The sequence below is a fragment of the Schistocerca gregaria genome, chromosome 11, assembly GCF_023897955.1.
Source record: "Schistocerca gregaria isolate iqSchGreg1 chromosome 11, iqSchGreg1.2, whole genome shotgun sequence".
Classification (NCBI taxonomy): domain Eukaryota; kingdom Metazoa; phylum Arthropoda; class Insecta; order Orthoptera; family Acrididae; genus Schistocerca; species Schistocerca gregaria.
In genome coordinates this window covers 7,317,358-7,330,138 of record NC_064930.1, presented here as the reverse complement: position 1 = coordinate 7,330,138, position 12,781 = coordinate 7,317,358, and positions in this window count along the sequence as shown.

The window sequence follows — 12,781 nt, the reverse complement described above, 5'->3', positions numbered from 1 at the left end:
ACACTCTGAAGGTCCACAGATTACAGAATGCCTTCAGATGTGCTTCGATAACTACTACTGGTCTCCCAGGAGTCGATCAAAGCATAGACAGTTTGAGACATTACTACCATGGAATAAAAGCCCATGGTGCCAGTTGTATTCAATACCGATGCAATTTCTCTGTTTCTTCAACACTCTGAAGGCCCACAGATTACAGAATGCCTCCGGATGTGCTTCGAAAACTGCTACTGGTCTCCCAGGAATCAGGGCATAGATAATTTGAGACATTACTCCCATGGAATAAAAGTCCCATGGTGCCTGTTGTATTCAATACCGATGTAATTTCTCTGTTTCATCAACACTCTGAAGGCCCACAGATTACAGAATGCCTCCCGATGTGCTTCGAAAATTGCTACTGGTCACCCAGGAATCAGGGCATAGATAATTTGAGACATTACTCCCATGGAATAAAAGGTCAATGGTGCCTCTTGTATTCAATACCGATGCAATTTCTCTGTTTCTTCAACACTCTGAAGCTCCACAGATTACTGAATGGCTCCAGATGTGCTTCGAAAACTACTACTGGTCTCCCAGGAATCGTTCAAAACATAGACAGTTTGAGACATTACTCTCATGGAATAAAAGCCCCATGGTGCCTGTTGTATTCAATTCCGATGCAATATCTTTGTTTCATTAACACTCTGAAGGTCAACAGTTTATAGAATGCCTCCAGATGTGCTTCGAAAACTACTACTGGTCTCCAAGGAATCAATCAAAGCATAGACAGTTTGAGACATTACTCCCATGGAATAAAAGCCCCATGGTGCCTGTTGTATTCAATACCGATCAATATCTGTGTTTCATCAACACTCTGAACGTCCACAGATTACAGAATGTCTCCAGATGTGCTTCGGAAACTACTATTGGTCTCCCAGGAATCGATCAAAAGCGTAGACAGTTTGAGACATTACTCCCATGGAGAACAGTCCGCATTGAGCCAATTGTATTCAATCCCAATGCAATTCCTTTGGTTCATCATGAATCTGAACGTCCACAGATTACAGAATGTCTCCAGATATGCCTATGATATTACTACTGCTCACCCAGGATACGATCAAAGCGTAGACAATTTGAGACATTACTCCCATACAGAAAAGTGCGCATGGTGCCTGTTTTATTCAATCCCGATGCAATTTCCCTGTGTCATCAAAAGTCTGACGGTCCACAGATTACAGAATGCCCCCAGAAATGCTTTGAAAACTACTACTGGTCTCCGAGGAATCGATCAAAGCGTACACAGTTTGAGACATTACTCCCATGGAATAAAAGTCCCTATGGTGACTGTTGTATTCAATACCGGTACAATATCTGTGTTTCGTCAACTCTCTAAAGGTCCACAGATTTCAGAATGCCTCCAGATGTGCTTCGAAAACTATTACTGGTGTCCCAGGAATCGAACAGGGCATAGAGAGTTTGAGACATTACTTAGATGGAATAAAAGCCCGATAATGCCTGTTGTATTCAATACCGATGCAATATCTGTGTTTCATCAACACTCTGAAGGTCCACAGGAAGACGAATGCCTTCAGATGTGCTTCGAAAACTACTACTGATCACCCAGGAATCGATCAAAGCATAGACAGTTTGAGACATTACTCCCATGGAATAAAATCCCCATTGCCTGTTGTATTCAATACCGATGTAATACCTGTATTTCATCAACACTCTGAACGTACACAGATTACAGAATGCCTCCAGATGTGCTTCGGAAACTACTATTGGTCTCCCAGGTATCGATCATAGCGTAGACACTTTTGAGACATTACTCCCATGGAGATAAGTCCGCATGGTGCCTGTTGTATTCAATCCCGATGCAATTTCCCTGTATCATCAACACTCTGAAGGTCCACAGATTACAGAATGCCTCCAGATGTGTTTCGAAAACTACTACTGGTCTCCCAGGAATCGATAAAAGCGTAGACAGTTTGAGACATTACTCCCATTTAGAAAACTGCGCATGGTGCTTGTTGTATTCAATCCCGAAGCAATTACTGTGTTTCATCAACACTCTGAACGTCCACAGATTGCAGAATGCCTACAAATGTGTTCGAAAACTACTACTGGTCTCCCAGGAATCAATCAAAGCATAGACATTTTGAGACATTACTCCCATGGAATAAAAGCCCCATTTTGCCTGTTGTATTCAATACCGATGCAATATCTGTGCTTCATCAACACTCTGAATGTCCACAGATTACAGAATGCCTCCAGATGTGCTTCGAAAACTACTGCTGGTCTCCCAGTAATTGATGAAATCGTAGACAGTTTGACACATTACCCCCATGGAGAAAAGTACGCATAGTGCCTGTTGTATTCAATCCCGATGCAATTTCCCTGTTTCATCAACACTCTGAAGGTCCACAGATTACAGAATACCTCCAGATGTGCTTCGAAAACTACTACTGGTCTCCCAGGAATCGATCAAAGCATAGAAATTTTGAGACATTACTCCCATGGAATAAATGCCCAATTTTGCCTATTGTATTCAATACCGATGCAATTTCTGTGTTTCATCAACATTCTGAACGTCCACAGATTACAGAATGCCTCCAAAGGTGTTTCGAAAACTACTACTGGTCTCCCAGCAATCGATAAAAGCGTAGATAGTATGAGACATTACTCCCATAGACAAAAGTGCGCATGGTGCGTGTTTTATGTAATCCCAATGAAATTTCTATATTTCATCAACACTCTGAACGTCCACAGATTACAGAATGCCTTCAAATGTGTTTCGAAAACTAGTACTGGTCTCCCAGGAATCGATAAAAGCGTAGACAGTTTGAGACATTACTCCCATGGAGAAAAGTGCGCATGGTGCTTGTTGTATTCAATCCCGAAGCAATTTCTGTGTTTCATCAACACTCTGAACGTCCACAGATTACAGAAAGCCTCCAAATGTGTTTCGAAAACTACTACTGGTCTCCCATTAATCGATAAAAGCGTAGACAGTTTGAGACATTACTCCCATGGAGAAAAGTGCGCATGGTGCTTGTTGTATTCAATCCCGAAGAAATTTCTGTGTTTCATCAACACTCTGAACGTCCACAGATTACAGAATGCCTCGAAATGTGCTTCGAAAACTACTACTGGTCTCCCAGGAATCGATAAAAGCGTAGACAGATTGAGACATTTCTCCCATGGAGATAAGTGCTCATGGTGCGTGTTGTATTCAATACCGATGCAATTTCTGTGTTTCATCAACACTCTGAACGTCTACAGATTACAGAATGCCTCCAAATGTGTTTCGAAAACTACTACTGGTCTCCCAGGAATCGATAAAAGCGTAGACAGTTTGAGACATTACTCCCATGGAGAAAAGTGCTCATGGTGCGTCTTGTATTCCATACCGATGCAATTTCTGTGTTTCATCAACACTCTGAACGTCTACAGATTACAGAATGCCTCCAAATGTGTTTCGAAAACTACTACTGGTCTCCCAGGTGTCGATAAAAGCGTAGACAGTTTGAGACATTACTCCCATGGAGAAAAGTGCGCATGGTGCGTGTTGTATTCAATCCCGAAGCAATTTCTGTGTTTCATCAACACTCTGAACGTCCACAGATTACAGAATGCCTCCAAATGTGTTTCGAAAACTACTACTGGTCTCCCAGGAATCGATAAAAGCGTAGACAGTTTGAGACATTACTCCCATGGAGAAAAGTGCGCATGGTGCGTGTTGTATTCAATCCCAATGCAATTTCTGTGTTTCATCAACACTCTGAACGTCCACAGATTGCAGAATGCCTCCAAATGTGTTTCGAAAATTACTACTGGTCTCCCAGGAATCGATAAAAGCGTAGACAGTTTGAGACATTACTCCCATGGAGAAAAGTGCTCAATGTGCTTGTTGTATTCAATCCCGAAGCAATTTCTGTGTTTCATCAACACTCTGAACGTCCACAGATTACAGAATGCCTCCAAATGTGTTTCGAAAACTACTACTGGTCTCCCAGGAGTCGATAAAAGCGTAGACAGTTTAAGACGTTACTCCAATGTAGAAAAGTGCTCATTGAGCGTGTTGTATTCAATACCGATGCAATTTCTGTGTTTCATCAACACTCTGAACGTCTACAGATTACAGAATGCCTCCAATTGTGTTTCGAAAACTACTACTGGTCTCCCATGAATCGATAAAAGCGTAGACAGTTTGAGACATTACTCCCATGGAGAAAAGTGCTCATGGTGCGTGTTGTATTCAATCCCAAAGCAATTTCTATGTTTCATCAACACTCTGAACGTCCACAGATTACAGAATGCCTCCAATTGTGTTTCGAAAACTACTACTGGTCTCCCTGGAATCGATAAAAGCGTAGACAGTTTGAGACATTACTCCCATGGAGAAAAGTGCGCATGGTGCTTGTTGTATTCAATCCCGAAGCAATTTCTGTGTTTCATCAACACTCTGAACGTCCACAGATTGCAGAATGCCTCCAAATGTGTTTCGAAAACTACTACTGGTCTCCCAGGAATCGATAAAAGCGTAGACAGTTTGAGACATTACTCCCATGGAGAAAAGTGCTCAATGTGCATGTTGTATTCAATCCCGAAGCAATTTCTGTGTTTCATCAACACTCTGAACGTCCACAGATTATAGAATGCCTCCAAATGTGTTTCGAAAACTACTACTGGTCTCCCAGGAGTCGATAAAAGCGTAGACAGTTTGAGACGTTACTCCAATGTAGAAAAGTGCTCATTGAGCGTGTTGTATTCAATACCGATGCAATTTCTGTGTTTCATCAACACTCTGAACGTCTACAGATTACAGAATGCCTCCAATTGTGTTTCGAAAACTACTACTGGTCTCCCATGAATCGATAAAAGCGTAGACAGTTTGAGACATTACTCCCATGGAGAAAAGTGCTCATGGTGCTTGTTGTATTCAATCCCGAAGCAAATTCTGTGTTTCATCAACACTCTGAACGTCCACAGATTACAGAATGCCTCCAAATGTGTTTCGAAAACTACTACTGGTCTCCCAGGAATCGATAAAAGCGTAGACAGATTGAGACATTACTCCCATGGAGAAAAGTGCTCATGGTGCATGTTGTAATCAATACCGATGCAATTTCTGTGTTTCATCAACACTCTGAACGTCTACAGATTACAGAATGCCTCCAATTGTGTTTCGAAAACTACTACTGGTCTCCCAGGAATCGATAAAAGCGTAGACAGTTTGAGACACTACTCCCATGAAGAAAACTGCGCATGGTGCTTGTTGTATTCAATCCCGAAGCAATTTCTGTGTTTCATCAACACTCTGAACGTCCACAGATTACAGAATGCCTCCAAATGTGTTTCGAAAACTACTACTGGTCTCCCAGGAATCGATAAAAGCGTAGACAGTTTGAGACATTACTCCCATTTAGAAAAGTGCGCATGGTGCTTGTTGTATTCAATCCCGAAGCAATTTCTGTGTTTCATCAACACTCTGAACGTCCACAGATTACAGAATGCCTCCAAATGTATTTCGAAAACTACTACTGGTCTCCCAGGAATCGATAAAAGCGTAGACAGATTGAGACATTTCTCCCATGGAGAAAAGTGCTCATGGTGCGTGTTGTATTCAATACCGATGCAATTTCTGTGTTTCATCAACACTCTGAACGTCTACAGATTACAGAATGCCTCCAAATGTGTTTCGAAAACTACTACTGGTCTCCCAGGAATCGATAAAAGCGTAGACAGTTTGAGACATTACTCCCATGGAGAAAAGTGCTCATGGTGCGTCTTGTATTCCATACCGATGCAATTTCTGTGTTTCATCAACACTCTGAACGTCTACAGATTACAGAATGCCTCCAAATGTGTTTCGAAAACTACTACTGGTCTCCCAGGTGTCGATAAAAGCGTAGACAGTTTGAGACATTACTCCCATGGAGAAAAGTGCGCATGGTGCGTGTTGTATTCAATACCGATGCAATTTCTGTGTTTCATCAACACTCTGAACGTCCACAGATTACAGAATGCCTCCAAAGGTGTTTCAAAAACTACTGCTGGTCTCCCAGGAATCGATAAAAGCGTAGACAGTTTGAGACATTACTCCCATGGAGAAAAGTGCTCATGGTGCGTCTTGTATTCCATACCGATGCAATTTCTGTGTTTCATCAACACTCTTAACGTCTACAGATTACAGAAAGCCTCCAATTGTGTTTCGAAAACTACTACTGGTCTCCCAGGAATCGATAAAAGCGTAGACAGTTTAAGACATTACTCCCATTTAGAAAACTGCGCATGGTGCTTGTTGTATTCAATCCCGAAGCAATTTCTGTGTTTCATCAACACTCTGAACGTCCACAGATTACAGAATGCCTCCAAATGTGTTTCGAAAACTACTACTGGTCTCCCAGGAATCGATAAAAGCGTAGACAAATTGAGACATTACTCCCATGGAGAAAAGTGCGCATGGTGCGTGTTGTATTCAATCCCAATGCAATTTCTGTGTTTCATCAACACTCTGAACGTCCACAGATTGCAGAATGCCTCCAAATGTGTTTCGAAAATTACTACTGGTCTCCCAGGAATCGATAAAAGCGTAGACAGTTTGAGACATTACTCCCATGGAGAAAAGTGCTCAATGTGCTTGTTGTATTCAATCCCGAAGCAATTTCTGTGTTTCATCAACACTCTGAACGTCCACAGATTACAGAATGCCTCCAAATGTGTTTCGAAAACTACTACTGGTCTCCCAGGAGGCGATAAAAGCGTAGACAGTTTAAGACGTTACTCCAATGTAGAAAAGTGCTCATTGAGCGTGTTGTATTCAATACCGATGCAATTTCTGTGTTTCATCAACACTCTGAACGTCTACAGATTACAGAATGCCTCCAATTGTGTTTCGAAAACTACTACTGGTCTCCCATGAATCGATAAAAGCGTAGACAGTTTGAGACATTACTCCCATGGAGAAAAGTGCTCATGGTGCGTGTTGTATTCAATCCCAAAGCAATTTCTATGTTTCATCAACACTCTGAACGTCCACAGATTACAGAATGCCTCCAATTGTGTTTCGAAAACTACTACTGGTCTCCCTGGAATCGATAAAAGCGTAGACAGTTTGAGACATTACTCCCATGGAGAAAAGTGCGCATGGTGCTTGTTGTATTCAATCCCGAAGCAATTTCTGTGTTTCATCAACACTCTGAACGTCCACAGATTGCAGAATGCCTCCAAATGTGTTTCGAAAACTACTACTGGTCTCCCAGGAATCGATAAAAGCGTAGACAGTTTGAGACATTACTCCCATGGAGAAAAGTGCTCAATGTGCATGTTGTATTCAATTCCGAAGCAATTTCTGTGTTTCATCAACACTCTGAACGTCCACAGATTACAGAATGCCTCCAAATGTGTTTCGAAAACTACTACTGGTCTCCCAGGAGTCGATAAAAGCGTAGACAGTTTGAGACGTTACTCCAATGTAGAAAAGTGCTCATTGAGCGTGTTGTATTCAATACCGATGCAATTTCTGTGTTTCATCAACACTCTGAACGTCTACAGATTACAGAATGCCTCCAATTGTGTTTCGAAAACTACTACTGGTCTCCCATGAATCGATAAAAGCGTAGACAGTTTGAGACATTACTCCCATGGAGAAAAGTGCTCATGGTGCTTGTTGTATTCAATCCCGAAGCAATTTCTGTGTTTCATCAACACTCTGAACGTCCACAGATTACAGAATGCCTCCAAATGTGTTTCGAAAACTACTACTGGTCTCCCAGGAATAGATAAAAGCGTAGACAGTTTGAGACATTACTCCCATGGAGGAAAGTGCTCATGGTGCGTCTTGTATTCCATACCGATGCAATTTCTGTGTTTCATCAACACTCTGAACGTCTACAGATTACAGAATGCTTCCAAATGTGTTTCGAAATCTACTACTGGTCTCCCAGGAATCGATAAAAGCGTAGACAGTTTGAGACATTACTCCCATGGAGAAAAGTGCGCATGGTGCGTGTTGTATTCAATACCGATGCAATTTCTGTGTTTCATCAACACTCTGAACGTCCACAGATTACAGAATGCTTCCAAATGTGTTTCGAAAACTACTACTGGTCTCCCAGGAATCGATAAAAGCGTAGACAGTTTGAGACATTACTCCCATTTAGAAAACTGCGCATGGTGCTTGTTGTATTCAATCCCGGAGCAATTTCTGTGTTTCATCAACACTCTGAACGTCCACAGATTACAGAATGCCTCCAAATGTGTTTCGAAAACTACTACTGGTCTCCCAGGAGTCGATAAAAGCGTAGACAGTTTGAGACGTTACTCCAATGTAGAAAAGTGCTCATTGAGCGTGTTGTATTCAATACCGATGCAATTTCTGTGTTTCATCAACACTCTGAACGTCCACAGATTACAGAATGCCTCCAATTGTGTTTCGAAAACTACTACTGGTCTCCCATGAATCGATAAAAGCGTAGACAGTTTGAGACATTACTCCCATGGAGAAAAGTGCTCATGGTGCTTGTTGTATTCAATCCCGAAGCAATTTCAGTGTTTCATCAACACTCTGAACGTCCACAGATTACAGAATGCCTCCAAATGTGTTTCGAAAACTACTACTGGTCTCCCAGGAATCGATAAAAGCGTAGACAGTTTGAGACATTACTCCCATGGAGAAAAGTGCTCATGGTGCGTCTTGTATTCCATACCGATGCAATTTCTGTGTTTCATCAACACTCTGAACGTCTACAGATTACAGAATGCTTCCAAATGTGTTTCGAAAACTACTACTGGTCTCCCAGGAATCGATAAAAGCGTAGACAGTTTGAGACATTACTCCCATGGAGAAAAGTGCGCATGGTGCGTGTTGTATTCAATACCGATGCAATTTCTGTGTTTCATCAACACTCTGAAGTCCACAGATTACAGAATGCCTCCAAATGTGATTTTCGAAAACTACTACTGGTCTCCCAGGAATCGATAAAAGCGTAGACAGTTTGAGACATTACTCCCATGGAGAAAAGTGCGCATGGTGCGTGTTGTATTCAATCCCGATGTAATTTCTGTGTTTCATCAACACTTTGAACGTCCACAGATTACAGAATGCCTCCAAATGTGTTTCAAAAACAACTGCTGGTCTCCCAGGAGTCGATAAAGCGTGGACAGTTTGAGACATTATTCGCATGGGGAAAATGTGCGCATGGTGCGTGTTGTATTCAATCCCAATGCAATATCTGTGTTTCATCGACACTCTGAAGTCCACAGATTACAGAATGCCTCCAAATGTGTTTCGAAAACTACTACTGGTCTCCCAGGAATCGATCAAAGCATAGTTAGTTTGAGACATTACTCACATGGAATAAAAGCGCCATGGTGCCTGTTGTATTCAATACCGATGCAATTTCTGTGTTTCATCAACACTCTGAAGATCCACAGATTACAGAATGCCTTCAGATGTGCTTCGATAACTACTACTGGTCTCCATGGAATCGATCAAAGCATAGACAGTTTGAAACATTACTCCCATGGAATAAAACCTTCAGAATGTTGATGAAACACAGAAATTGCATCGGTATTCCATACAACAGGCACCATGGGGACTTTTATTCCGTCGGAGTATGTCTCAAACTGTCTAGGATTTTATCGATACCTGGGAGCCCAGTACTAGATTTCGAAGCACATCTGGAGGCATTCTGTAATATGTGAACCTTCAGAGTGTTGACGAAACACGCAAATTGCACATAGATTTAATACAACAGTGCCTGCTTCAAAAACAACTACTCGTCTCCCAGGATTCGATCAAAGCATAGACAGTTTGAGACATCACTTCCATCGAATAATAGCTCCATGGTGCCTGTTGTATTCAATACCGATGCAATATCTATGTTTCATCAACACTCTGAAGGTCCACAGATTTCAGAATGCCTCCAGATGTGCTTCTAAAACTACTACTGGTCTCCCAGGAATCGATCAAAGCATAGACAGTTTGAAACATTGCTCCCATGGAATAAAAGTCCACATGGTGCTGTTGTATTCAATACCGATGCAATATCTGTGTTTCATCAACACTCTGAACGTCCACAGATTACAGAATGCCTCCATATGTGCTTCGTGAACTACTACTGGTCTCCCACGAATCGATCAAAACGTAGACAGTTTGAGACATTAATCCCACGGAATAAAAGTCCCCATGGTGCTTGTTGTATTCAATACCGAAGCAATATCTGTGTTTCATCAACACTCTGAAGGTCCACAGATTACAGAATGCCTCCAGATGTGCTTCGAAAACTACTACTGGTCTGCCAGAAGCCGATCAAAGCATAGACAGTTTGAGACATTACTCCCATGGAATAAAAGTCCCATGGTGCCTGTTGTATTCAATACCGAAGCAATATCTGTGTTTCATCAACAGTCTGAAGGTCCACAGATTACAGAATGCCTCCAAATATATTTCGAAAACTACTACTGGTCTCCCAGGAATCGATCAAAGCATAGATAGTTTGAGACATTACTCACGTGGAAGAAAAGCGCCGTGGGGCCTGTTGTATACAATACCGATGCCATTTCTGTGTTTCATCAACACTCTGAACGTCTACAGATTACAGAATGCCTCCAAATGTGTTTCGAAAACTACTACTGGTCTCCCAGGAATCGATAAAAGCGTAGACAGTTTGCGACATTACTTCCATGGAGAAAAGTGCGCATGGTGCGTGTTGTATTCAATCCCAAAGCAATTTCTATGTTTCATCAACACTCTGAACGTCCACAGATTACAGAATGCCTCCAATTGTGTTTCGAAAACTACTACTGGTCTCCCTGGAATCGATAAAAGCGTAGACAGTTTGAGACATTACTCCCATGGAGAAAAGTGCGCATGGTGCTTGTTGTATTCAATCCCGAAGCAATTTCTGTGTTTCATCAACACTCTGAACGTCCACAGATTGCAGAATGCCTCCAAATGTGTTTCGAAAACGACTACTGGTCTCCCAGGAATAGGTAAAAGCGTAGACAGGTTTAGACATTACTCCCATTGACAAAAGTGGGCATGCTGCGAGTTGTATTCAATCCCGATGCAATTTCTGTATTCATCAACACTCTGAATCTATACAGATTACAGAATGCCTCCAAATGTGTTTCGAAAACTACTACTGGTCTTCCAGGAATCGATAAAAGCGTAGACAGTTTGAGACATTACTACCATGGAGAAAAGTGCGCATGCTGCGTGTTGTATTCAATCCCGATTCAATTTCTGTGTTTCATCAACACTCTGAACGTCCACAGATTACAGAATGCCTCCAAATGTGTTTCGAAAACTACTACTGGTCTCCCAGGAATCGGTAAAAGCGTCGACAGTTTGAGACATTACCTCCATGGAGAAAAGTGAACATGGTGCGTGTTGTATTCAATCCCAATGCAATTTCTGTGCTTCATCAATTCTCTGAACGTCAACAGATTACAGAATGCCTCCAAATGTGTGTCGAAAACTACTACTGGTCTCCCAGGAATCGATAAATGCGTAGACAGTTTGAGACGTTACTCCCATGGAGAATAGTGTGCATGGTGCGTGTTGTATTCAATCCCAATGCAATTTCTGTGTTTCATCAACACTCTGAAGTCCACAGATTACAGAATGCCTCCAAATGTGTTTCGAACACTACTACTGGTCTCCCAGGAATCGATCAAAGCATAGATAGTTTGAGACATTACTCATGTGGAAGAAAAGCGCCGTGGGGCCTGTTGTATTCAATACCGATGCCATTTCTGTGTTTCATCAACACTCTGAACGTCTACAGATTACAGAATGCCTCCAAATGTGTTTCGAAAACTACTACTGGTCTCCCAGGAATCGATAAAAGCGTAGACAGTTTGCGACATTACTTCCATGGAGAAAAGTGCGCATGGTGCGTGTTGTATTCAATCCCAATGCAATTTCTGTGTTTCATCAACACTCTGACCGTCTACAGATTACAGAATGCCTCCAAATGTGTTTCGAAAACGACTACTGGTCTCCCAGGAATCGGTAAAAGCGTAGACAGGTTTAGACATTACTCCCATGGAGAAAAGTGCGCATGCTGCGTGTTGTATTCAATCCCGATGCAATTTCTGTATTCATCAACACTCTGAATCTCTACAGATTACAGAATGCCTCCAAATGTGTTTCGAAAACTACTACTGGTATTCCAGGAATCGATAAAAGCGTAGACAGTTTGAGACATTACTACCATGGAGAAAAGTGCGCATGCTGCGTGTTGTATTCAATCCCGATTCAATTTCTGTGTTTCATCAACACTCTGAACGTCCACAGATTACAGAATGCCTCCAAATGTGTTTCTAAAACTACTACTGGTCTCCCAGGAATCGGTAAAAGCGTAGACAGTTTGAGACATTACCCCCATGGAGAAAAGTGCGCATGGTGCGTGTTGTATTCAATCCCAATGCAATTTCTGTGTTTCATCAACACTCTGAACGTCAACAGATTACAGAATGCCTCCAAATGTGTTTCGAAAACTACTACTGGTCTCCCAGGAGTCGATAAAAGCGTAGACAGTTTGAGACATTACTCCCATGGAGAAAAGTGCGCATGGTGCGTGTTGTATTCAATCCCAATGCAATTTCTGTGATTCATCAACACTCTGAACGTCCATAGATTACAGAATGCCTCCAAATGTGTTTGGAAAACTACTACTGGTCTCCCAGGAATCGGTAAAAGCGTAGACAGTTTGAGACATTACCCCCATGGAGAAAAGTGCGCATGGTGCGTGTTGTATTCAATCCCAATGCAATTTCTGTGTTTCATCAACAC